Source organism: Emys orbicularis, chromosome 11 (genome assembly GCF_028017835.1).
Source record: "Emys orbicularis isolate rEmyOrb1 chromosome 11, rEmyOrb1.hap1, whole genome shotgun sequence".
In the NCBI taxonomy this organism is placed as follows: Eukaryota; Metazoa; Chordata; order Testudines; family Emydidae; genus Emys; species Emys orbicularis.
This window is the reverse complement of record NC_088693.1, coordinates 42,409,441-42,434,915: the sequence shown is the minus strand read 5'-3', so window position 1 is coordinate 42,434,915 and position 25,475 is coordinate 42,409,441.

Below are 25,475 nucleotides of genomic sequence, written 5' to 3'. Positions count from 1 at the left end.
TCATACCCCATGTGACCTGGGGCAGTTCATTTTGCCATTCTGTCTCAGTTTTCCCCATCTGTCAGATGATAACGCTGACCTTACCCGGATTACTTAATATATGTATGGTGCTTTTAACATATACAGTGCTATAATACACCAAGTGTAAGTAGCAGTTTGTACTCGTAAAACACATGCTTCTGTTATCATGGCAACCTTTGTCCTTTTATGCAAATGGCAGATTACCTTTAAGCACCCAACTATGGATCAGTGGTGGGCAACCTGCGGCCTGCAATCAGATTATGCATGTGGGAAGTGGTGCCTGCAGGCAAAGGGGCTGCAGGGACTTGCTGGCTGCCACTTCCCACAGCTCTCATTGGCCGGGAATAGAGAACCGCAGCCACAGGGAGCAGCAGGGAGCGGTGCCTGCGGACAGTCAATGTCAGCAAAATGTCTCGCAGCCCACAATCAGATTATCCTGATGGGCCGCAGGTTTCCCACCACTGCTATGGCTAGTACTGGTAAAAGAAAAGGCACTGGTCTAATAAGTAAAATACAAGTGTTCATTAAAAAAAGCTAAATCTGTTTGGAAGTAGATTTAATTCCTATAATAATTATTTACATTTTATTTAGATTTTTATATTGTTTTTCAATAAAAATAAGAAGTTATGGCAACTGCTGTAACTGACTATATGCATGCTACCTCTGAAATACAGTACGAAGCATCTTTTGAAAGAGATACAGGGCTCAGTGTTCAAACCTGGACGTCTTTAACAGAACATCCAGATCCACAATGGACAGTCAATAGTGATGAGTTGTGCTCCATGATAGTATGAAAGTGGAGTTTTGAGGTGGGCCAGAGAAGGGGCAGTGCCTTTGCAGGGCTTAGAATCCTCAGAGACTTTTATAGTTCCTGGGCAATAGCAGTGGCTGAACAACAGCTCAAGATGTGCTCCACAGATGGACAAGAAGGATTTCTTTGCCTAGCCTTAGCAGACATCTCCTGTACGCAGCCCCTTGACTTGGGCTTTGCTTAAGAAGAAAGGATTTGATCTTTCAATATTTTTTTTTTAAAAGTAATAGTGCAAACAAGTGCAATTGCATCCCCATTAAGTGTGCCATCGTCAGTTTTAGGCACAATGTGCTGTTGAATCTCTTTGAGTATTTAACCCAATCTAACTGGAAAAGAGTAGCTTTAAAATATAGCAATTTCCATTAAGCTTAAAAGTTATTTAATTTTTTGTTTACTGTGTAGTACGGGGGCTTGTTTCTGTTTGCAATATGCAACAGGTGAACATATTTTTAGCTTCATGACAAGCAGTGTGTGCTTATCCTCAGGAGTCCTTGGCTTGAGTGTAAGGTGTTGGATTGGTGCCAGCAGGAGCTGTACTTAATAGACAAGGTAGAATTCTTGGTTTAAGAAATGTAAAACCAACACAGAAAATGACAGATCTCTTTACCCTTAACACACAAAAAAGCACTTTCTCCCTAAATCTGCAAAAGTGGGGAAAGATTTAAAGCATTAAGTGATGTAAATCTAACAGATAGATTTAGATTAGATTTGGAAATGTTACCTCCACTGCTTATAAACATAATGAGCCAAATTCTGCTCTCCTTCACACTGCAACAACACCCCTGAAATAAATGAGGTTTCCATTCTGGTATAACTGGGAGCAGAGTTGCCTCAGTTTAATTTAGAGCAGATTTTGTTCCAATAAACCTATTAAAATGCTTTGTTCTCTTTGTACCCCTGTATGCTGATAAAAGGTGTTGTCATATAGCAGGTTATTATACTGAGGCTAGGTCTACACTACCCGCCTGAATCGGCGGGTAGAAATCGATCTCTTGGGGATCGATTTATCGCGTCTCGTCAGGACGCGACAATCGATCCCCGAATCGACGCGCTTACTCCGGCTAGGTCTACACTACCCGCCTGAATCGGCGGGTAGAAATCGATCTCTTGGGGATCGACTTATCGCGTCTCGTCAGGACGCGACAATCAATCCCCGAATCGACGCGCTTACTCCACCAGCGGAGGTGGGAGTAAGCGCCGTCGACTGGGAGCCGCGGCAGTCGATTTTGCCGCCGTCCTCACAACAAGGTAAGTCGGATCTGATACGTCGAATTCAGCTACGCTATTCGCGTAGCTGAATTTGCGTATCTTAAATCGACCCCCCCCTGTAGTGTAGATGTAGCCTGAGGTGAACTGTAATTAGCTCATATCAAAAAGAGAGACTTTGATCATGAGCTCTATAATTAGTGAATTACATTCTCTATGGGAGTATCTATCAGAAAGTAGTTAGCAGCCACCAGTATCCTTGGTGGTAGTTTCTGTCAGTACACTGTTCGTGACTCTAGGAAGTGCTTACACTTTTAAACCAATAGGAATTTTGTGAACAATTTCCCATTGCCACTACAGCAGTGAGGCCAGAATCCATAAACTTTTCTGTCACACAGGAACAAAGTGCTGACTTGAACAGGGGGGCTGGGACTAGGAATGGGGTATAGAGAGAGGGTCATTAATAGTCCTATTGAGCTGTTGTGGTCACAGTTTACCTTCACAGGATTAAGAAAATGGGTGGTCTTTGTGCTTCTTTATTATTGGAGGGTTTTAATTTTGCATAGCATATATTTATGAATCAAAAATAGTATAGCTTTTAGCCTTTAAAAGCTATGCTGAAAGTATTTCATTGTGCTTTTCAAAGTAGCTATAAAACATAGGAAGGGCTTAGGGGGAGAAGACTCTGCTCCCACAGTAAATCAAAAGTGAACAGACAAAGGTCAAAATACCAAAAGCCACAAGAACATTAACACTTAGGATATAAAGATTTCCTAAGAAACTAATGCTTGTTCTTGCTTTAGATAAAGCAGACACCTTATCTTTGTGAGTTTACAAAATGGAGCCAAACTATACAAGTAACCACTTTAACTAAACCAAGGCCTGGATCTTTTAGCAGTCTGCAGTCATTAAAGCTCTCAGAAAGTCTCCCAGGAGCCAATATGCTTGCTTAAGTATATGCTGTAAAAGGTCCCTGAGATTTACAAGGAACTGCTCCATGCTAAACTAGGCACCATCTGATAAACAAGCAATTTTAGCTGCAGGCTAAATGATGCTCTTTGAGGCTTTGATTTACAATGCTGCAGATGATATATTTGTAGTTCTAGGATAAGTTCTGTTGTGGACCTGCTGTGATTACTCATCCATGAACCAAAGTTAGGGGCTCAGATCTTCAACTAGGAGGTCAGAAAATTGCCAGTGGAGCAAGAAATGTTTGATAAGGCTTATTTAGACGCAAAACATATAAAAAGCTTAAATTAAGCAAACAGTTGTGAATACGTGTGCTTTCTAGGGACCAAGGTATTTGTTAGCTTGATTTTAGATGTATTTTAAGTCCGAAATATATGAAAAGTCCCAAATTGACTTTGTTGGCTAATTTTACTTTCATTAGATTATATTTTGAAAAGCTGCATATACTTAGTTGATTATTATTGACATCTAAAAATAGAAAATACTCACTTGGAATTTATGGAACGCTTTAATACTGCTCCCAAAAATCTAACAATCAGCTTGGAAGTAAATAAAGCAAACTATATCACATATGTTTAAGAGTCTTAGACCAGAAACTCTGAAAGCCTTGGAAAAAAAGTGAAAACAGAATCCAGCACTCTGGGATTGCTTTGCTTTCATAATTCTTTCAGGTAGGTCAAGACGTGTGGGTCCCATCCTGCAAACAGCGAAGTACATCCAGCAAAGTGGTGAGTGCTCTTAAACTGTTCCTAAAGTCAGGGATTTTCTAAATATGCTAGTGACTTCCTTATCAGGAGCACATGATTAATGGATTAGAGAATATGTGATTAAAATTTGCCACTACAAATCCTTAGATTTATCCAAAAATACTATCACACAGATTATGCCTTATCTATTTGACCAGCAAAAATCTATAGCACTCCCTTTCTGCTTTTCAAATACAGCCCTTGTTGCTTTATTTCACTTCTGAAATGCAAACCAGTCAACCAAGCTGATTTATTCATCACTAGAGCTGGTTGGGAAATGTACTTTATTTTCCATTACAAATGGAGACAAAAACAGTTCATATTCACCTAGCTTTTTTCACAGAATTTTTCAGAAACACTGAAAAATTGATGTTTTTCAGTTTTCAAAACATGATTTTTATTTTTATGGTTGTTGAAAGAATTTATGGGGTTTCAACAAGAACCCAAACACTTTCTGCATAAATTGAAATTTTCACACCAAAATTTCAGTTGTGTTGGAGAACTTTTTGACCAGTTTTACTTGCCCTTTTTGGACGATTTAGCTTATTAAGGATTCAATTTTGTGAAGTGCTTCATGTCCTTAACTCCCATGGGCTTCTTGGAGGATGCGTGGGAGAAACTGAGTTCAGATTTCAGTTTATGACTTCAGCACATCTGCTTTCATGGGAGGCAGCGTGATCTAGAGGAACAAGCATATGACTGAAGTAAGGCAGTCCTGAGTTCTAATTCAAGCTCTTAGAGTGACTTGCAATGTGACCTTGAGCAAGTCATTTAACCATCTGTAAAATGGCCGTAAGAAATACTTAACTCCCTGGAGTGTTGAAAATATAAATGAATGACATTTTAAGTGAGCAGACAATGGGCCAAATTCTGAGTTGGTATAAATTGACTTCAACGGAACTATGTTAATTTACACCAGCTTGGGATCTGGCCCATAGTTTGTAAAATGCTGTGTTGGAGGAGTCATGCTGATAGCAAATTGCTGTAGTTAAGGTTGGAAAATACTAACATTAACTTCCTTTTCATATCGTCGTGTAACTCATATTCCACAGGATCAAATGGGGGGAGGGGGAGGGAAAAAGGAGGAGGAGAGGGATAGCTCAGTGGTTTGAGCATTGACCTGCTAAACCCAGGGTGGTGAATTCAATCCTTGAGGGGGCCATTTAGGGATCTGGCAAAATAATCTGTCAGGGATGGTACTTGGTCCTGCTGTGAAGGCAGGGGACTGGACTCCATGACCTTTCAAGGTCCCTTCCAGTTCTACATTACTATGACTATGAATACACTTTCCTTGGAATGCAGCTAACTCCTAGCACGGGGACCTGAAAACAAACTGATCTGCCTAAATGTCAGGTTCTGGACGGGCCAGCCACACTTAGAGAAAGCAATACATTGGGGCAGAGTTTATCTTGTACATATTAAATTGCAATGCAGATATATACAATTAAGTCCTTTCACCACACTCTTTAATGGAAGTTGTAATTCATTTTTGTCACATATACAGTATTGGCTAGATAATGCAAACCTCCCCTGGGAGAATTATATTCCATGAAGCTCACTATTAATGTTCTAACAGCTACAGTATAATGATTTTTAATAGAATCAAACCAGGCATTGTGTATTGGCACCAATTCTGAGGCACTTCCAGTGTCAAGGTCCCACAGGGCCTATTCGTCTCTTGATGCACTTGTATAATTCCCAGTAATGTGAAGGAGATTTACAAATGCTCTGCAAGAGGAGGGTATATATACATGCTGGCTATGGTAACAGGCTTTAATTAGCAACGTGTTGCATCAGTTAAAAGGAACTTGCTCTTTGAAAAACCTTTGAACTTGCCCTTTGAAGAAGTGCATAAGAGCAACAGACACACCTAGGAGGGTTATTCACTCGGGGCTCTTGTTTCGGTCTCAAACCATGATATGAAATAATATAATTTGTTTAAATGACAAAGATGTCAGGCTTGAATGTCTCAAAAGTTGATAAGATATACAATATATTTACATTTTGGGGAAAAAAACAACTTTTTGAATGGTGTTTTTGCTAAAAGTCCTGATTTCGGCAGTTGGGGTCTGTATAAAGTGTCTGTCCAAGACCCAAGTACTATTTCTAACAATACATCTCATTTGCATGTCCTTATAACAAAAATGTATTTATTAGAACTCAGTGTGGAGAACCCTCTAAAAGTGAATATTTTTCACATGCTGCTAACTCAGAAATACTTTTTTTTTTTTTTAAGGTACACCATTAGTTTCAAACTGGTAAATTATTTCTGCTCGCTACATACATCTTTGTGGTGCCAATGTAACTTTTTTACAGAAATTGTTTATGCAACACAGTGAGATTCTGTGCTGGGACAAGTTTACTAAAGGATAGTTACTCAGGCTTGACCTTCCGCTTTAGACAGGAGAAAATTTTCAAAAATCTTAAACGCGTGTGCTCCAACTCTGAGAGAGAACGCCAAGAAGAGTGGGGCTCGGACCTTTGTTAAGGAGCTGGCAGCCCAAATGGGATTTTCAAAAGTGCTTAGAGGCCCCCTACACTCAGCTGGGTACTTCATGACTTTGTCATGTCAATGGTATAACTGAGCCAGCAAGCACAGATTAAGCCACTCAGGCACCAGCCTTTCATTGATGTGGGCATGGAAACAGTGAGACATCTATGCAATAGTAGGGTTAAATGTGGAGGCTGCATCTTTATTAAAAGCCTTAACCAATGGGAACCATTTCCCTCAACTACCTGGCAGGGCTTTTCTGGTGCAGATTTCAATTAGAAACCAATGGCCCTGGGTTCTGCAAACCTGAGGGCAGCTATATGGGTAATGCTCCCTCTCTCTCTACACCTTCAAGCCCGCCCAGGGACCCTAGCTGGAAACCAAAGTCCCAGCCCATTCCCTTCTTTGAGACAGGAGAGATGAAATGAGATGAGCCATGTGCTCCACAAGACAGGGAGGCAAATCTCTCACCATGCAATGTTGTGCTCTTGGCCCATGTCCAAGCAGTCCATTATGGTGCAGGGACCTCACCTTGGACCATTTTTAAACCCACCAGCTGCATTGAAACCCACTCAAGTTGTGACAATGTAATTTAAATCCTCCAAACCAGACCCCCAGGATCTTGGACGGAAGGTGAAAAAACATACCCAGAAGTTTGCCAGTTTCACCAGCTGGGAACATTCCTTCCAGACCCAAACAAAGTCTGGTGATCTGCCTAGCCCCCAGAATGGTAAGACATCTAGCCCATTAGATAAGGCTGGGGCTGGTGACTTGCCATCAGAAAGCAAAACAGCTCAAAATGGCTAATCCCAGCAATAAATGCAAGCAGAATTCACCCCCCTCAACCTCTCCTGGCAGGCAAGAGCCAATCAGCCAGTCCCTCATTGCTCCACTGTCTGAGGGTAGCAGATCTCTCTTACCTTGGGCTAGCCTGCCACTGGGGAGGGGAAGAAACGAGAAAGGAGCAGCACCCTCTCCTGCCCTATCCCCACACACTGCGGGGAGAGAGAGGGGGAACTAAGAGAGCAAATGTAGTATTGCCCCAGCCATTTCCTCTTGGTGATCTCCATGTCCCCCTCCTGCCTTTCCCACACACTTAAGGGGAGAACCTTTTGCCTCCGGACCCATCGAAGTCACACCCCAGCGAGCAACGTGAGCATTGGTTTCTCTACACATCACAGACCTGGAAACACAGTGCCAAACATATTAAAAAACCCAAGGCACAGGAGGCATATGGGTGACACACATGCACATACATGGGCAACAGCAATAGTGTAGGACCAGAGGAGTAGCAAGTGGGCTCCCAGGCTCCTTGGAAGCTTGCCTGGTCATACAGCCAGGGCTTCCAGGTCTGGGGGAGTCTGGAACCCCCAGAAGCATATTTGATTTGGAAACACCTAAATATTCCCACTGTGGGAACATTTTGATGTTTCCAAAACAAAATATTATGGAATTTCACTTCCACAAACAATTTCACGGTTTAGGATTTTTGTCCCGATTTGGGATTAAAATGTTTCCAGAATTTTTCCTGGTAGTGAAAATCAGTTTCACTACAGCACTAGCTATACCCTTTCAGTCTGAGTTGGCCACCACCATCTCGAGCACACTATCCACTGCATCCTTTTAATGGAACATTGGCTGATGCCAATGGTGATCCCTATCAGCTGCCTCTGCCTAGCTGCCTGGGCAGCTACTTCAGTGACAGTGAGGAGTGCAATTGAGCAGCTAATCTTCCCAAAGAACAAGGATGACTTAGTAGAGATAACGCAGGAAACTCTATTAGACTGCGTACTTTCCATCACTGCTAGGCATAGAGGATAGGACTCTGTGTACCTGATAGTTCTTAGGCTAGAGTATATTGCCAACAGGAAACACGCATACTCCATGAATGTGATGTGTTTGTATGTGACTAAGGGTATGTCTACACTACAAAATTAGGTCGAATTTATAGAAGTCGATTTTTAGGAAGCGATTTTATACAGTCAATTGTGTGTGTCCCCACTAAGCGCATTAAGTCAGTGGAGTGCGTCCACAGTACCGTGGCTAGCATCGACTTTCAGGGCGTTGCACTGTGAATAGCTATCCCACAGTTCCCGCAGTTTCCGCTGCCCATTGGAATTCTGGGTTGAGATCCCAATGCCTGATAGGGCAAAAACATTGTCGCGGGTGGTTTTGGGTACATGTCGTCAGTTGCCCCTCCCTCCGTGAAAGCAACGGCAGACAATTGTTTCGTGCCTTTTTTCCGTGCAGACACCATACTGCTTTCAGCAGATGGTGCAGTAGGACTGCTAACCGTCATCATCCAACCACCGCTTCCGCTGCAACTCTGCTCTCCTGCTCGTGTCTCGATAGCAAATTTCTCCATGTTGTCTGTCAAGGGGTCCCGGGAATGTATGTTCTTCCTCAGGAAATGTGCGCGGTGCTAACCGTCATTCTCCACCGCTTCCGCTGCAACTCTGCTCTCCTGGTGCCTTGAATCCACCTTGCAGGTCCTCTCGTCGTTCGGTATAAATATCTATTCTTGTGGCATCTGTCGTCATCCACCGCTTCCACTGCAACTCTGCTCTCCTGCAGACACCATACCATGGCAAGCATGGAGCCCGCTCAGCTCACCGCTGCTGTTATGAGCATTGTAAACACCTCATGCATTATCCTGCAGTATGTGCAGAACCAGAACCTGCAAAAGCAGGTGAGGAGGCAACGACAGTGCGATCATAATAGTGATGAGGACATGGACACAGACTTCTCTCAAAGCATGGGCCCCAGCAATTTGGACATCATGGTGGTAATGGGACAGGTTCATGCCGTGGAATGCCAATTCTGGGGCCCGGGAAACAAGCACAGACTGGTGGGACCGCATAGTGTTGCAGGTCTGGGATGATTCCCAGTGGCTGCGAAACTTTCACATGCGTAAGGGCACTTTCATGGAACTTTGTGACTTGCTTTCCCCTGCCCTGAAGCGCAAGAATACCAAGATGAGGGCAGCCCTCACAGTTGAGAAGCGAGTGGCGGTAGCCCTCCGGAAGCTTGCAACACCAGACAGCTACTGGTCAGTTGGGAATCAATTTGGAGTGGGCAAATCTACTGTGGGGGCTGCTGTGATCCAAGTAGCCAACGCAATCACTGAGCTGCTGCTATCAAGGGTAGTGACTCTGGGAAATGTGCAGGTCATAGTGCATGGCTTTGCTGCAATGGGATTCCCTAACTATGGTGGGGCGATAGACGGAACGCATATCCCTATCTTGGGACCCACCTTAGCAGCTAGTACATAAACTGCAAGGGGTACTTTTCAGTGGTGCTGCAAGCACTGGTGGATCACAAGGGACGTTTCACTGACATCAACGTGGGATAGCCGGGAAAGGTACATGACGCTCGCATCTTCAGGAACTCTGGTCTCTTTGAACAACTGCAGGAAGGGACTTACTTCCCAGACCAGAAAATAACTGTTGGGGACGTTGAAATGCCTATAGTTATCCTTGGGGACCCAGCCTACCCCTTAATGCCATGGATCATGAAGCCATACACAGGCACCTTGGACTGTAGTAAGGAGCTGTTCAACTATAGGCTGAGCAAGTGCAGAATGGTGGTAGAATGTGCATTTGGATGTTTAAAAGCGCGCTGGTGCAGTTTACTGACTCGGTTAGACCTCAGTGAAACTAATATTCCAATTGTTATTGCCGCTTGTTGTGTGCTCCACAATATCTGTGAGAGTAAGGGGGAGATGTTTATGGTGGGGTGGGAGGTTGAGGCAAATTGCCTGGCCACTGATTACGCACAGCCAGACACCAGGGTGATTAGAAGAGCACAGCAGAGCGTGCTGCGCATCAGAGAAGCTTTGAAAACCAGTTTCATGACTGGCCAGGCTACGGTGTGACAGTTCTGTTTGTTTCTCCTTGATGAAAACCCGCCCCCTTGTTTCACTCTACTTCCCTGTAAGCCAACCGCCCTCCCGCCTTCAATCACTGCTTGCAGAGGCAATAAAGTCATTATTGTTTCAAAATCATGCATTCTTTATTAATTCATCACACAAATAGGGTGATAACTGCCAAGGTAGCCCGGGAGCGGTGGGGGAGGAGGGAAGCACCGGGAAGGGTGGTGGATGAGGGGAGGAGGGAAGGGCAAGGCCACACTGCACTTCAAAACTTATTGAATGCCAGCCTTCTGTTGCTTGGGCAGTCCTCTGGGGTGGAGTGGTTGGGTGCCCGGAGCCGTGCCCCTTGCCCCCCCCCCGCGTTCTTGGGTGTCTGGGTGAAGAGGCTATGGAACTTGGGGAGGAGGGTGGGTGGGTGGTTACACAGGGGCAGCAGCGGCGGTCTGTGCTCTTGCTGCCTTTCCTACAGCTCCACCAGACGCCAGAGCATATCAGTTTGATCCCCCAGTAGCCTCAACATTGCATCCTGCCTCCACTCATCGCGCTGCCACCATCTCTCATCTTGTTACCACCACCTCTCTTCTTGCTCCCGCCATCCCTCATTTCGTTCGTCCCTCCTGTCCTCGCGTTCATTTTCTGCTTTCCTGGATTCTGACATTGTTTGCCTCCGCACATTCTGCTGAGCTCTTTCAGTGCAGGAGGACTGCATGAGCTCAGAGAACATTTCATCGCGAGTGGGGGCGGGTTTTCGCTTTCTTATCTGCACTAGCTTCTGGGACAGAGATGATAGGGGTAGTGTTGAAACATTTGCAGCTGCGGGAGGAAAAAAAGGGAGAGTAGTATTTAAAAAGACACATTTTAGAGAACAATGGGTAGACTCTTTCACGGTGAACCAAGCTGTTAACATTACGTAGCACATGTGCTTTTGGTACAGGGTGACATTTTGCCTCTTATATTAAGGGCCTGCCGGTTTGGTGTGAGAGATCACAGACGCAGGGCCGGGCAACAGAATTCAGCTTGCTGGCAGACATGGTAAGCCACAGTCTTTCAGCTTCTTCAACCTTCATAACATGTGGGAATGGTTTCAAACAGCAGCGCCCGCCATTCCCATACCAAGCACCCATTGGGTTGGCCATTTAAAAGGAGGGGCTGTACTGGCCGCGAATGCATCCCAAGTCTTCAGGGCAAATTAATCATTAAACATACTTGCTTTTAAACCATGCATTATATTTACAAAGGTACACTCACCAGAGGTCCCTTCTCCGGCTTCATGGTCCGTGAACCCACCTTGGGAGGGTTGGGAGGGTATTGGCTCCAGGGTGATGAACAGTTCCTGGCTGTCGGGGAGTATGGTTTCTCCGCTTGCTTGCTGTGCGCTATCCTCATCCTCCTCCACCTCCCCCAAATCCTCATCCCTGTTTCATGAGACTCCCCCCTTGCAGGTGTCCATGGAAAGGGTTGGGGTAGTGGGAGGGGCCCACCTAGAATTGCATGCAGCTCATCATAGAAGCGGCATGTCTGGGGCTCTGACCCAGAGCAGCCGTTTGCCAATTTCGTAGGCTTGCCTGAGCTCCTTAATTTTCATACGGCACTGCTGTGCGTCCCTGTTGTAGCCTCTGTCCATCATGCCCTTGGAGATTTTGGCAAATATTTTGGCATTTTGTCTTTTGATTTCTGATAGCACAGAAAATCAGATCCAGTACCTCCCGTTCGGTCCATGCTGGAGTTCTTTTGCGATTCTGGGACTGCATGGTCACCTGTGCTGATGAGCTCTGCCTGGTCACCTGTGCTGATCAGCTCGCCACGCTGGTCAAACAGGAAATGAAATTCAAAAGTTTGTGGAGCTTTTCCTGTCTACCTGGCCAGTGCATCTGAGTTAAGAGTGCTGTCCAGAGCAGTCACAATGGAGCACTCTGGGATAGCTCCCGGCGGCCAATACCGTCGAATTGCGTCTGCACTACCCCAAATTCGACCCGGCGATGTTGATTTCAGCGCTAATCCCCTCGTCGGGGAGGAGTACAGAAATCGATTTTAAGAGCCCTTTAAGTCGACAAAAATGGCTTCGTCGTGTGGATGGATACAGGGTTAAATTGATCTAATTCTGCTAAATTCGACCTAAACTCGTAGTGTAGACCAGGGCTAAGTTGCTGTTTACAATTGTGTCTAGGTTTTCCTGGATCCTACTATGACTTCTATATTCTAAGCAAATGATTCCTGCCTGCGCTGAGCAAGAGTGCAGCCATTGCACTGGGTTTCATCCTTGGCAAACAAAGATGAATGTAAAATATGCATCTCCACTGCACAGATGTCAGCAGTGAAGGGGTTAAGCTGGAACCTGTATCAGTTCTTGCCTCAGACTGTGCTCAGAGCCCTTCAAAAGTCCCCAGATGCTAGTTTATTACATCAGTTATCCCTGCTAATGAATTCATATATTGAGTACTTTGTAGTAATGTCTCATCCATTCAATCCCAGATGTACTGACTAGTCCTTGCTCTGCATTATTTGCCTATAGCAGATTATTTGCCTGTAGTAGTTAGTGTGAAGGAAGCACATTTCACTCCTGCTCTGATGCAACTATTTCTGAGGCTCTTGTGCCCTATGGAGCCTGGATTCTAAGGATATTGGGTTAGCTTGCCCATGGGACCCAGGCAGGGACCGCTGGCAGGGAGGGACCGCTGAATCTGACTCCTCATTAAAATGATTATGCCCCAAATCTGAATTTTGCCAGATTCTGAATGGTGGGACCTTTTCACACCCTTTGCAAGGCCTTTCATCTTGCAAAATAAAATAAATTAGTAAATCTCCATTCCAATTGCAGAAGATAGAATCCAGGCAGCTCGCAAAAATGTGGAAATATGCAAAGTAAACAGATTGTTTCTGACAGTAACAACATCGCAATTGCAAAAAGCATCATCAGATTGCAACATACCCGTATTAAGCTTTGAGAACAGCAAAATTCACATTGACATAGTCTCAGCTCTTGAATTCATTATTACACATAGTCAGGCTGAAGATTTGCAGTGCAATGTCTGATCCCCAAAAGATGTGCTCTGCTACCAGGACAATTTCATTTAGGCTCAATATCCCCAAGATCTTTGTGGGCTGCAAAGAACTACATTGCATAAAGCTGATCTATATGTTTCCCCTTATGACTTACTAGACTGTAAACTTCATCAGCTGGAAGTACCTATTGCTATATGTTCAAAAAAATTTTGTTCTAAAAAGCACATGTGGTGGCCCAGTGACAACAAACTATCTCCTCTTGTACAATACTTAAAACCAAGCATATGAGTAGTTAAAGATATAATAATTCTTACCCTCATAAAAAACACACACACAGTTCTTACCAAGTACAAATAAATGCATATTTCATCACAACACAACGTTAACTGGCCAATCTATCGAGTGTGGGGGTGGTGGGGGTGGGGGGAAGGGGGTTGTTTCTTAATCTAAATATTTTATTTTAATGGATACTATTAATGGAATTTTATGAATTCATGTACTTGTGAACTGACACTAGAATTTTGATAGAATGCTTTTAATTGATGTGTCTTAAGACTAAATGTTGTTTATGTAGTTTAACAGGTAACATTGTTGATTTACGGTGAAATGATATATGGATGTGGACTTGCATTTGAGTCTGGTCAGTATGTGTCATTGTGAATATGTATATATGATTTTTATACTTCTTCAGAAGGAGTTAATTTTATGTTCATAGTTTGAGATTTCTATTGAAACAATAATATGTGTCTGAGGTCAGAGTAAAGGTTATATTGTGCTGTAATATGCATCTCTGTACTTGATAAAAATAATTGGTATATTATAGGGGCAATATAAGATCTATGATGTACTTAACTATTCAGTTACTTGCTTTTGAGTGCTTGAGTTTTGTAAAGGACGATATAGTTGACAACAACATACTTATTTAACAAGCTTAAGGGTATACGTCTACGATGGAATAAAAGACCCATGGCATGGTCACGGCTGACCTGGGTCAGCTGACTTGGGCTCAGGCTGTGGGGATAAAAATTGCTGTGTAGACATTTGGGCTTGGAATGGAGCCCAGGTTCCGGGACCCTTCAGCCCTGTGGGGTCCCAGAGCTCAGGCTCCATCCCAAGCCCGAATGTCTACACAGCAGTTTTTCAGCCCCACAGCCCAAGGCAGAGTCAGCTGACTTGGGCCAGCGAACCCAGGCCAGCTACAGGTGTTTAATTGCAGTATAAGTGTTTTTGGGGTTTTTTTGCAAGCGGGGGCGTTAAATGAAGAGTTTACATTTGGGTTTTTCTTAGTTTTTGAAAAAATATTTATATCTTTCTTCTTGGTACATGAAAATGCAGTGTTTCAATAAATAGGATGGAGGCACCAGCTTAATAAAGTAAATGAATGTGCCATACAGCCAAAACCAAAAATGGCTGGACACTCAGATCATATTCCTCTAGCACTATATCGCTGAAATTGTTGGTGAAAGAGTCTGTCAGACAAAAGGCCCTGCCTACAAGTATCACAGCATCCATTTCTTTGTACATATGTGAGAAAGCATTTGTTGATAGAGTGCATTGTGTGCAAGAAACATTCTTTGCCTTGGTCACTGAAAATAGTTCTCAGTGATGGGGACCTCCCAGAATACATTGTCAGGTTTTTTCTCTTCTCTGTCAACTTCATGGATGGAGATCAGTGTATAGTTTTCAAATAATGGCAATTTAAATATTATTTTATCATTCCTGGACTGAAAAGTGAAAGTTGCACAACCAAATATAATAATCTAAGTTTCAAATATGCTCTGTAATGAGGTTTTGTTGGTTAGCTATGGGAACACTTTTTAAAAGGAGCCATTTAAAAGCCTTCTAATGAGAAAAAGTACATACCCATTTTATTCAGAACACCTGGGGTGAAATTCTCACCTCTACCATGGTCCCTTTACTCTGCCTAAAGGGGCCGGCACCGTGTAATGGGGCTCTAAAAGCCCCAGGATCAGCTGCGGAGAATTCCCTTGGTGCAAGCACTGCAGATACAACCATTAAGGATGTTCTGTTCTAATTATGGTCTCAGGACAATATTATGAAGGAGAAAAACATCCAATTGCCCTTCATGGTACAGTCTAGCAATGTTTCTCAAACTTTTTGTGCTGGTGACCCCATTTAGACTTAAAAAATCATGACCCCCCACTAAAAAAAAATGGCAACCCCCTACCTTCAGGGCCTCAGAGCTCAGGGCTTCAACCCCACTCAGGGCAGGGAGCTTCAGCCCCACTGGGCATGGGGCACAGGGCTCGGGGCTCCACGCTTCAGCCCCTCTCGGGGCATGGGGCTCTGGGTTTCAGCCTCACTGGGGCTCCTGGCTGTGGCTTTCCACAAAGCACAGTTTGAGAACTGCTGGTCTGTAGTGGCTCAGCAACAGGACAGCAGCCACTGGAACAGTTGGTCCAGATGTAAGGGGAGGAACTGGGAGGCCCAAGAACACTCTGAAATTTGAGGAGATTAAAAATGGTAGATGCAACCCTGGTGTTAGTGGGTTTTATTTGCAATACTGATTTCCAAGAGTGGCAAACTCCTCCCTCTGTTAACTAAAGAAAAGCAGAAAACAAGTTGGGCTTTTGCAGGAAATAAATTGCCAAGCTGTTAATTGTGACTGACAGCATAATAGTCTGGACCAGTGGGTTTCTCTCACACTTTTTTTTTTTTTTTGTATTGTCACTGTAAATAAAACAGTTGTTAGTAGAGTGAGATTAAAACAGTTCCCCTAAACAGACAGCAGCTGTTACACCTAACCCTGCTACTTGAATATAGTTTTTTCTTGTATACATAAGCCAAATACTAAGAGCCAGCATGGGTACTTCTACTCAGGTTTCACCAAACTCAGGCCAGAAGAATGTGTTTATATCAAGTTGTTAAAATGCCAGGTGTTCTGTATCTGATCCCTCTGCCCCTGCTGGGTGGACTAGTAATAAGGCAAATCAGTTCAGAGCTCTTCTCCACCCCCCAACACTTCCAGTTTTCACCCAGCACAAGCCAAACAATGTTTTTTTCTGTTGAGACTTCAAATAGTTTAGTTGATGTCTTTAAGAAGTTCAATATTTATGAGCCTCTGTACTTCTTGGTTGTAGCCAGGAGTGGAAGTGCTAAAATATTGCAAGAAAACATGAAGTTTCCAACCGAGGGACCCTATTCTGTGAGGCATTGAGCATCTGTCTTCACTGGGCTCTGAAGACACTCAGCCCCTTCTAGGACCAAGTTGGATGAGAAGGAATTTGAACTGGGTTCTCCCAGCTCTGAGGTGAGCTCCCTAACCACTAAACTAATTCTCTGTCTCCATCCCTATTAATATGAAATGTGGAACAGATTTAACAAAGGAGCTCAAGAAAGCCACATCAGACTAGCCTGGTAGTTAGGGCACTCACCCGAGGAGTGGGGAACCCCTGTTCACATACCTTCTCCTCCGGGGGGGCTGACTGAACTGATATCTCCCACGTCCCAGATGAGAAACCTAACTCCTGGGCAAAACTTTATGTGGAGTTAGTCAGGCATGCTGTGAGCATGCCTATAGGATTAGGCCCCATGGGTATTCCTCTGCCTATCTTCCGCTTTCTGGCTTGAGGATTGCACTGGGGCTTAGGCGGGAAATAGGCACCTGGAGGCAACAGTGTCAGAGCAGAAATAACAAGGAATCCAGTGGCACCTTAAAGACTAACAGATTTATTTGGACATAAGCTTTCGTGGGTAAAAAACCCACTTCTTCAGATGCAACAATGCTCTTCAGAGCAGAAAATATGGGTGCATAGGGAAATTTTACAGAGAAATATAGGCACCCAGTGAGTTTAGGCAGGGGTTTTGTGGATCACAGTGGTGTCTAAATCCTTTGTGGATCTGGCCCTAAATCACCAGCAATAGTCAGAGGCACAACTGCTTTCCTCCTGTGCTAGCTTGATTGGGATGAGGAAGTCAGCTGTGCTTGTGAAGTCAGTTGGAGCAGGTGGAATTCATTATCCTAATCAGAGGATAGAAAAGGCTGGGCTCCTCCCAGATTAGTGTGGGTGTTCCCAGAAAGGAGTATTTACTTGTCTGCCTCCCACTCCCACCCAGTTGGTTGATATGGATGAATGAACAGACCCCTGTCCACTGTTCCCTCTAAGCTGTGCGTGTACACACAGATCCTGAACCCTGCGCACATGGCGAAACACCGCATGCACCAAAATTTGCACAGAAGCACAACAATTTACACAGAAGAAATTTTTTGCGCACATGGCCTGTCAAAAATTAGAGGGAACAGCCCTGTCTTCACAGAGACTGCTCCTAAAGTCCTTATTTCAGTCAAACTCATTTGAAATAGAGACTTCAGGATGGGCACTATGTACAGAGTCCCACTATAACTGGAGAGGGGGTGTCTGGTAAGAGGTTTTGTCTCTCCTTTTCATCCTGGAAGTGGTGACAAAGCATCTCTTCACATCCCTGAGAGGTCCCCTACAATTGGAGGCTTTGGTCTCCAGTTTTTGCTAGGAGCAGCTGGAATAAAAGTAGGAACCAGGGCTTTCTCCTTAGTACTGCTCCCCCTTCCTCTTCTGTCCTGAGCAGAGGAGGAAGCGGAAGTGATTATTACCTTGTAATGCAGCTTTTAACGCTGTGGGGAAGGTGAGAAATCCTACATTCTAAGAGGATTAGCCCAGTGAAACCTACATACAATAGTGTAGCCAAGCTTTGCTGCAAGAAGAATTAAAATGCATTGAAACAATTGGGAACTTTGCTATAGGCTTATTGAAAGTGGCTTCCTCTGTGTTACCTTATGCTGTATTGATGAGACTGGTTCCACAGTATAGGTATGCAAAATACTCTGACTCTTACACAGTATATTTTGTACAAGACTTTAGGGTGACCAGACAGCAAGTGTGAAAAACTGGGACAGAGGGAGCGGGGTAATAGGCGCCTATATAAAAAAAGCCCCAAATATCAGGACTGTCCCTATAAAATCAGGACATCTGGTCACCCTACAAGACTTCCTTAAAATCAATAAACAACCTTTAGATTGTACGTATAAAATTGGTGTCTAAATGGAAAATTGCATCATATTTAAGTTCTGATAATTGTAAAAGAAGTACAATTCCATATGTGTCCTGCTGAATAGAGGGGCTTGATTTTTTTCCTTTCATTTACACCTGTTTTCCATCATCAAACATCTCTGGATTGACTCCTGACTGAGATCTGAATCTGTCTTTGTGGTCTTGTCTAGGTTGTACCCCAGCCTCTGATGTAACAGAATCATTGCCAACCCAGTGTAGACAAGGAAAGCAGCAATTTGCACTGATGGAGCTTAAGGTGATTTCAAGCAGGAATTAAGTGAGCGTCACTTCTACAAACTGCTGCTTTCTTTATCCTCACATGGGGTTTGCTGTTATGCAGTTATGTCAGTAACTGGCTGCTAATTGTTGGTATAGGGAGAAATTCCCAATGTAGATGAGGCCTACATTTTGTGTAGTAATGTGTCTTAGAAGAGGAAATTTCAAATGTTCTTTATGCAGACAAAAAGCCTTGTTGGTTCTTTTCTTTTGATCTCAACTGGTTTGGGTATTTTGAATATTCAGTCATCTGATTTTTGCTGGTTTCTTATTACTAGTTGACAAAGATGTGGTAAAGGACTCGCTGAGCAGTATGAAACTCCCATCTCTGAGTATCTGGGATTAACTTCTAAGGTAAGTAATATCCTCTGAATTCTTACATGTTTTGGTGTATTTATATAGTTTCTGTGATGCAGAAAGAACAAGACAACTAATTTGGAGCCATTTTGTAGTTGACAAGTCATGAATGTGTAACTCACATACCTTCTGGGTGAGGAGGAGGGGAGAGAGCGAGATAATGTGTGTGTTTTAAATGAGTCTGCTCTACAGCCTTAGCTAGGAGTCAGTTGGCTTTTAGCTCATGCAGTAGAGGCTCATACACTAAGTTCCAGAGGTCTCTGTCTCGATCCCGCACACCGACAGATGTTACAAATGCAGTCAGAATCTTCTTATATTCACTGTTCAGTGATTAAAATATCAGTGTTTCATGGTTGGTGTCTATGTACAAAAAAACCAAGACGGAACTAAAAAGCACAACCTTGCAAAATAAGACTGGTTGCTTTTGTGTTTTCAGTTAAGAACAAGTTGTTCCCATGAGCTTTTCAGTGGGGAAAAATATCAAAGGGGGGGGGTTAGAGAGGAGGGAGAGAAATGGGAAGTGAAGAGGAGAGAACTGGACTGAAGTTAGAAATGACCTAGGTGAAAGAGTGGGGCTGAGGAATCAGCAGGAAAGAGATGCTGTTTCTCATTATAAACAGAAAAAGGAATTGATAAATATGCTATGTTTGCCAAAGTTTTGATTTCTCCAGGACTGAGCCTAAGATCCAGGACCTGGAAGGATGGATCTGTGGTTTCTTTTTGCTGTCAGTGAAATGATTTGGGGTTTTGCAATGGAATGTAGTGGCCACAAGATTGGGTTCCTGAACCTTTCTGTGTATTCTCACTCACTACTGGGACCAGAGAATGTCCCCAGGTGTGTGTGTGAGAGTAAGTGAGTGAGGGCTCCTAATGAGATCAGGTCAAAACGTGTCCTTTCCAATAGAAGCTTGCTACAATGGGGGTGTGACGGGTTGGATCACAGAAACCCCCTTGGGAGCTGCCACCTAATGTACCAAGTCTACCCCTGCTCCTGTTTTCCCTGCCAGCTCAGGACTCCAGCACCCTGTCTTGCTGAGCCAGACACTCCCGTCTGCTCCAACACAGACCCAGGGTCTGAATTACGTGCCCCAAAGCTGCAAGTTTACCTGAAAACAGCTCACAGAAGTGTGCTTGTCTATAGCACTCAGATGCCCAACTCCCAATGGGGTCTAAACCCAAATAAATCCGTTTTACCCTGTATAAAGCTTATACAGGGTAAACTCATAAATTGTTGGCCCTCTATAACACTGATATAGAGATATGCACAGTTGTTTGCTCCCCCAGGTATTAATATATACTCTGAGTTAATTACTAAGTAGAAAGTGATTTTATTAAATACAGAAAGTAGGATTTAAGTGGTTCCAAGTAGTAACAGACAGAACAAAGTAAGTCACCAAGCAAAATAAAATAAAATGCGCAAATCTATGTCTAATCAAACACTGAATACAGATAAGATCCTCACCAGTTCCAGAATGCTCCCTTTTACAGGCTAATCTCCTTTTAGCCTGGGTCCAGCAATCACTCACACCCCCTGTAGTTACTGTCCTTTGTTCCAGTTTCCTTCCAGTATTCTGGGGGGTGGAGAGGCTCCTTCTTTAGCCAGCTGAAGACCAAAATGGAGGGGTCTCCCATGGGTTTAAATAGACTTTCTCTTGTGAGTGGAGACCCCCCTCCTTACTCCTATGCAAAGTCCAGCTCCAAGATGGAGTTCTGGAGTCACCTGGGCAAGTCACATGTCCCTGCATGACTCAGTCTTTACAGGCCGAAGCCATTGTCCACATGGTATCTTGTATGTCTCCAGGAAGACTTCTTATGTGGATTGGAGCATTCCAAGATGGATTGTTCCCCAAGTGCTTCCTGATCAGGTACTTAACCTGGCAAATTCCTTCCTAAAGAAACTGACCAAATGCCTCACAAAGCTTACTTAGAAACCAAGCAAGTATACAGCCCATATTCTTAACCTCAAGTAGAAAATGATATATGTGTACAAATAGGATGAATAGATATAGTAGACCATAACCTTTACGGAGATATGTTACATGGCACAGGCAGCACAAAACATATTCCAGTTATGTCATACATACATTTATAAGCACCCCCCCCATAAAGCCTTATGGGGTACACTGTCACGGGGTGTGGGGGACCTAGGGCCATAATGGTGAATGACCTGGTGTAAGTGGGTGAATTTCCATTAAAGCCATGGTCTTGCACAGGGGCCCAACACTATATGTTGGCCTTTGTCATTGCATTATCACAATTTTTCTGTTTTTATTTTGAAGGGGAGTAGCGTTATTTTGATTTTTGATGTATCAAAAATAGGTCAGTAAATGGCTATCTATAAATAGTTAAACAAAAGGTTTCTAACTCAAAATGTATTTTTTCTGTATAATATTAATCAAAAGCATTATTTAAAAACATCCCTCTGACTTTTGTGAAGGATTCTGTAAAAGTGGATCATCTTATTGTTTTAGATAATTTTCAGGTTGGTCTGTTCAAGTCTCTCATTATCCTGCTCTTTGCTAGAAGTAGGAAAAGAAGGTATGCCACCTTTGAATACTACATGCAGTTCTGGTTGCCTCATCTCATAAAAGAAATACTGGAATTGGAAAAGGCACACAGAGGGACAACAAAAATGATTAGGGGTATGGAACAGCTTCCATATGAGAAGAGTTTAAAAAAACGGGGGCTGTTCAGCTTAGAAAAGAGATGACTAAGGGGGAATACAATAGAGGTCTATAAAATCAGGAATGGTATAGAGAAAGTGAATAGGGAGGTGTTATGTGAAGGGGTAAATAACACAAGAACTAGGGGTTACCCAATGAAATTAATAGGCAGCAGGTTAAACAAACAAAACAAACAGAAGGAAGTACTGCTTCACACAACGCACAGTTAACCTATGGAACTTGTTGCCATGGGATGTCGTGAAGACTAAAAGTATAATTGGGTTAAAAAAAAAAAAAGAATTAGATAAGTTCATGGAGGATAGGTCCATCAATGGCTATTAGCCAAGATACTCAGGGATGCAACCCCATGCTCCAGGTGAACCATATGACAAGTTATGAATCACTCAAAATTGCCCAGTTCTGTTCATTTCCTGTGAAGCATCTGGCACTGGCCAGTGCTAGAAGACAGGACACTGGGATAGATGGACCATTGATTCTTATTTTCATAAGTTGCATTTGTTGGAGATGTGAGGAATATTTAATACTACTAATAAAGGCCCTAAAGGGGACAATAATAGGGCAGTGCCTGATTTATAGATCATCCGATCTAGTAGTAGAGAGGATTATGCAGGTGATAATTTCTGATCAGCTCTGCTAAAGTAGCTCTTTGGCTATTGGGGCAAGTGGGTAAAGAAAGAAAAATGTTTAAGGAGTCTTCAAAGCCTCATAGCTTATTTAGGAGTTAGAAGTACAGGATCAAGCCCTTAATCTGAATTTGAAAGTATGCTGAAAAGCTTCTGACCTGCTAAGACTTTCAGTTCAGAGTTCTTTGCTTTTTCTGCCACAGTTGGTGACACCACCACCTAGAGGAGAGAGGAAGCCTTACACTTCTTTACTGCCAGCTTCTACTCCAATCAAAGTCAGTGAGAGTTTTGCAATTGACTTCAGAACGGCATAATTGGACCCTTAGTCACTTTAGTTTATTGTTAATTATTTGTATTGCTGTGTGTATGCACAGTGCCTACCACAATGTGGCCTCTAAATTCTAAAGTAAGAGACATCCTTACTCTGAAGAATTTGCAGCCTCAATAGATGAGGCAATAAGCAGTGGAGAAAGGAAGTATTATCTACATTTCATAGATGAGAAACTGATTTACAGAGATATTAAGTGAAAAGCCCAGGGTCCCACATGAAGTCTGTGGCAGAGTCAGGAATTAAACCTGGATCTCCTGATTTTCAGTCCAGCTCTATAACCACAAGAGTTTGTGTTTTTATCAACTATGATAAAGCAAAGAAGATACAGTGCCCTAAATTCAGGACTTAGCCAAAAGGGGGGAGGGATAGCTCAGTGGTTTGAGCATTGGCCTGCTAAACCCAGGGTTGTGAGTTCAATCCTTGAGGGGACCACTCAGGGATCTGGGGCAAAATAAGTACTTGGTCCTGCTAGTGAAGGCAAGGGGCTGGACTCCATGACCTTTCAAGGTCTCTTCCAGTTCTAGGAGATAGGATAGGAATTCAGTGCTAAGTCAAAGTCCTGCAGCCCTCACTCACATAAGTATTATCATAATCTATCACTTGTATAATGCTAAGTCTGCAAGGTGCCTTTACAGACAGATATGAAGTTGAGTCCCAGGCCACCAAATGTTACAACTTCAAATGAATGAGACTACTCAATCCTAGGTCCTAATGTGATCAGAAGGAACTGATTTTTCAGATATTTGATTTGAAAATATATTTGACTGTTTCAATTCACTGCTCAAGAAACAATAAAGTAAAAATTATATTAAAGGCTAATAGATTATTCAGAAATAAACAATAATCAAGACTTAACATGGTGAAGAAAACTGTCTGCTTACGTGTGAAAACATTTCTCATTTTGTGAACCAAGATGCATTTTAGCTTTTAGAAAACTGCTCGCCAATTATGTTTGTTGCTATTCAACATATCTGTTGTTGTGTGTCTGTTTTATATTACTCTAGTATATCAGGTTAATGATTTGATTATTTACATTTTTACATTTTTAAATATAAAACTTACACACTTTATACTTTGATCAATTTTAAAAATAGGACTGTGCAGTAATGAATCAAGATATCCTCATGTATTAGCTTTTTTAGTAGAGTAATGATGTGTAGGTTTTGCAGTTACAACACGATGACTACAAACAGTTTCTGACGTGTAAATTCAATGCCATTCTGCATGCTTCCATCGAGTTTTGCAAAAGAGAATTGGTCTATTTGGCTTATCCCACTTTGATTTTCCCAAGAAAATCAATATAATAAAGTAATTCTTTCCTGCCATCCTCCTCCGTGCTAAGCTCTTCTGAGAACAGTTAGATTTTTTTCTTCAATTATTTCAGGCTTTGTTTGTATTAAATCTTTTCAAAGGGACCCATGTAAATGTGCTACTTTAATAACGATGTCTTCCTATGAAATCAGCTAAATAAAATTTTACATTTAGAGTGAGTAAGAACCAGTTATGGAGAAAATTGTTCAATATCGGTTTCTTCCTCATTTCTCTTTCCATGCAAAACCTGCTGCAGCTATATATTGGGGTAAGAGTTTGCTGGTATTGTATGCATAATTCATTCTTTTGGCCTGCTATCTGCCCTTCTGTTTCTGGAATCCTACATATTTAGATTAGGAAAAATTATTCTTTACTGCGCTCACTACAATTCGTTTGCAAGGAATGTAATGCAGCACACAGCATACCATACTTAGAGCAAAATTCTATTTTCAACTCTGAATGACAGATCTTGACTCTAATATACTCCCAGAGTTCTGCACATGTAAGGCGACCACAATAATAGAGCTGAGATCTGCTCTGTGGAGCTTGGAGCAGAATTTCTCTCTACTATTGTAATGATGCTTAAACAAATTGGATAGATGGATGCTTATAAGATTTTTAATGTAACTATGGCGGGTATTTTGCCAGTTGGTAGGATTTAATTTAAAGTGGAATTAGCTGTTACTGATTACCACTTGGTTATATGGATCATACATTATTTTCCAAACCAAAAGTCATTTTTCACTGCCCCTGATGTGCATGCTCCTCGCTTATAGTGATGTGTGAACCTTGAGTTTTAGGAATTAGATTGTGGTTGCTGTCCTCTGTGTTCTAAGGCAGGAAAGAAGAATTTCACACCTTTCTGGGTGCTGCAGCTTGAGACAGCCAATTAGAGCCTGTCTTTGTAAAGTAGACATTTTGCTTCTCTGCCACCTACCTGTCCGATTTGGGAAGTTTGCTGTTATATGAATATGGCTGTATTCTAGAGACGATTTGATTCAACTATAAAGATGGGGATTGTAAAGGAGTTAACTATGATATACTGTTGATTTTTTAAAACAATTTAGTTCAGTGACAGCAACAAAATTCCAGTTGATTTGACTTCACAATATATTGAGCAGTCTCACCACTGCTGGTGTGTCAGTACTAGGGGCCAGACACAAAGTTCACTGATGTCAGTGGGAGTCTGTTAACTTCACTAGGGTATGTATCAGGGCCTTGGAGCTAGCAGCTTAAAGTTATTGAAGAAACTTTGCAAGTGTATTTTTTGTGACCGCTCATATTTGAATCACTATTCCTCCCCCTCCCCCGAGGACACTAATGGAAGAACATGCCTTTGCTAGATAATTGGAAGTAGAGCTGGTCAAATAGGATTTGCAGAATATACAGGTTGGTAAATTTGGCTTTGTGAAGCATTCATGAACCAGCCCCATTATCTTTCAAGCCCATTCAGTATTCTAAAGTCACAAGTAAATGGATTATTCATGAAGTATCTGATGTTGGTATCCAAGCTTTAAAATGGTTACCCAAGACACCAGTGGATCAACATATGTGTTCAGTGTCAGATTTGACTGAATATATATTTGATGTTGAACCCTTCTGTTGACCAAATTGTGTAGACCAGTTTCAAAGCTGTGTAAAAAGCTTGAATACTCCAAGGTTCTGAGACAGCAGAATTGAGCAGAAGCCCTCGTATGGTATTGCTAACCCCAAGAGTTTAAACATCA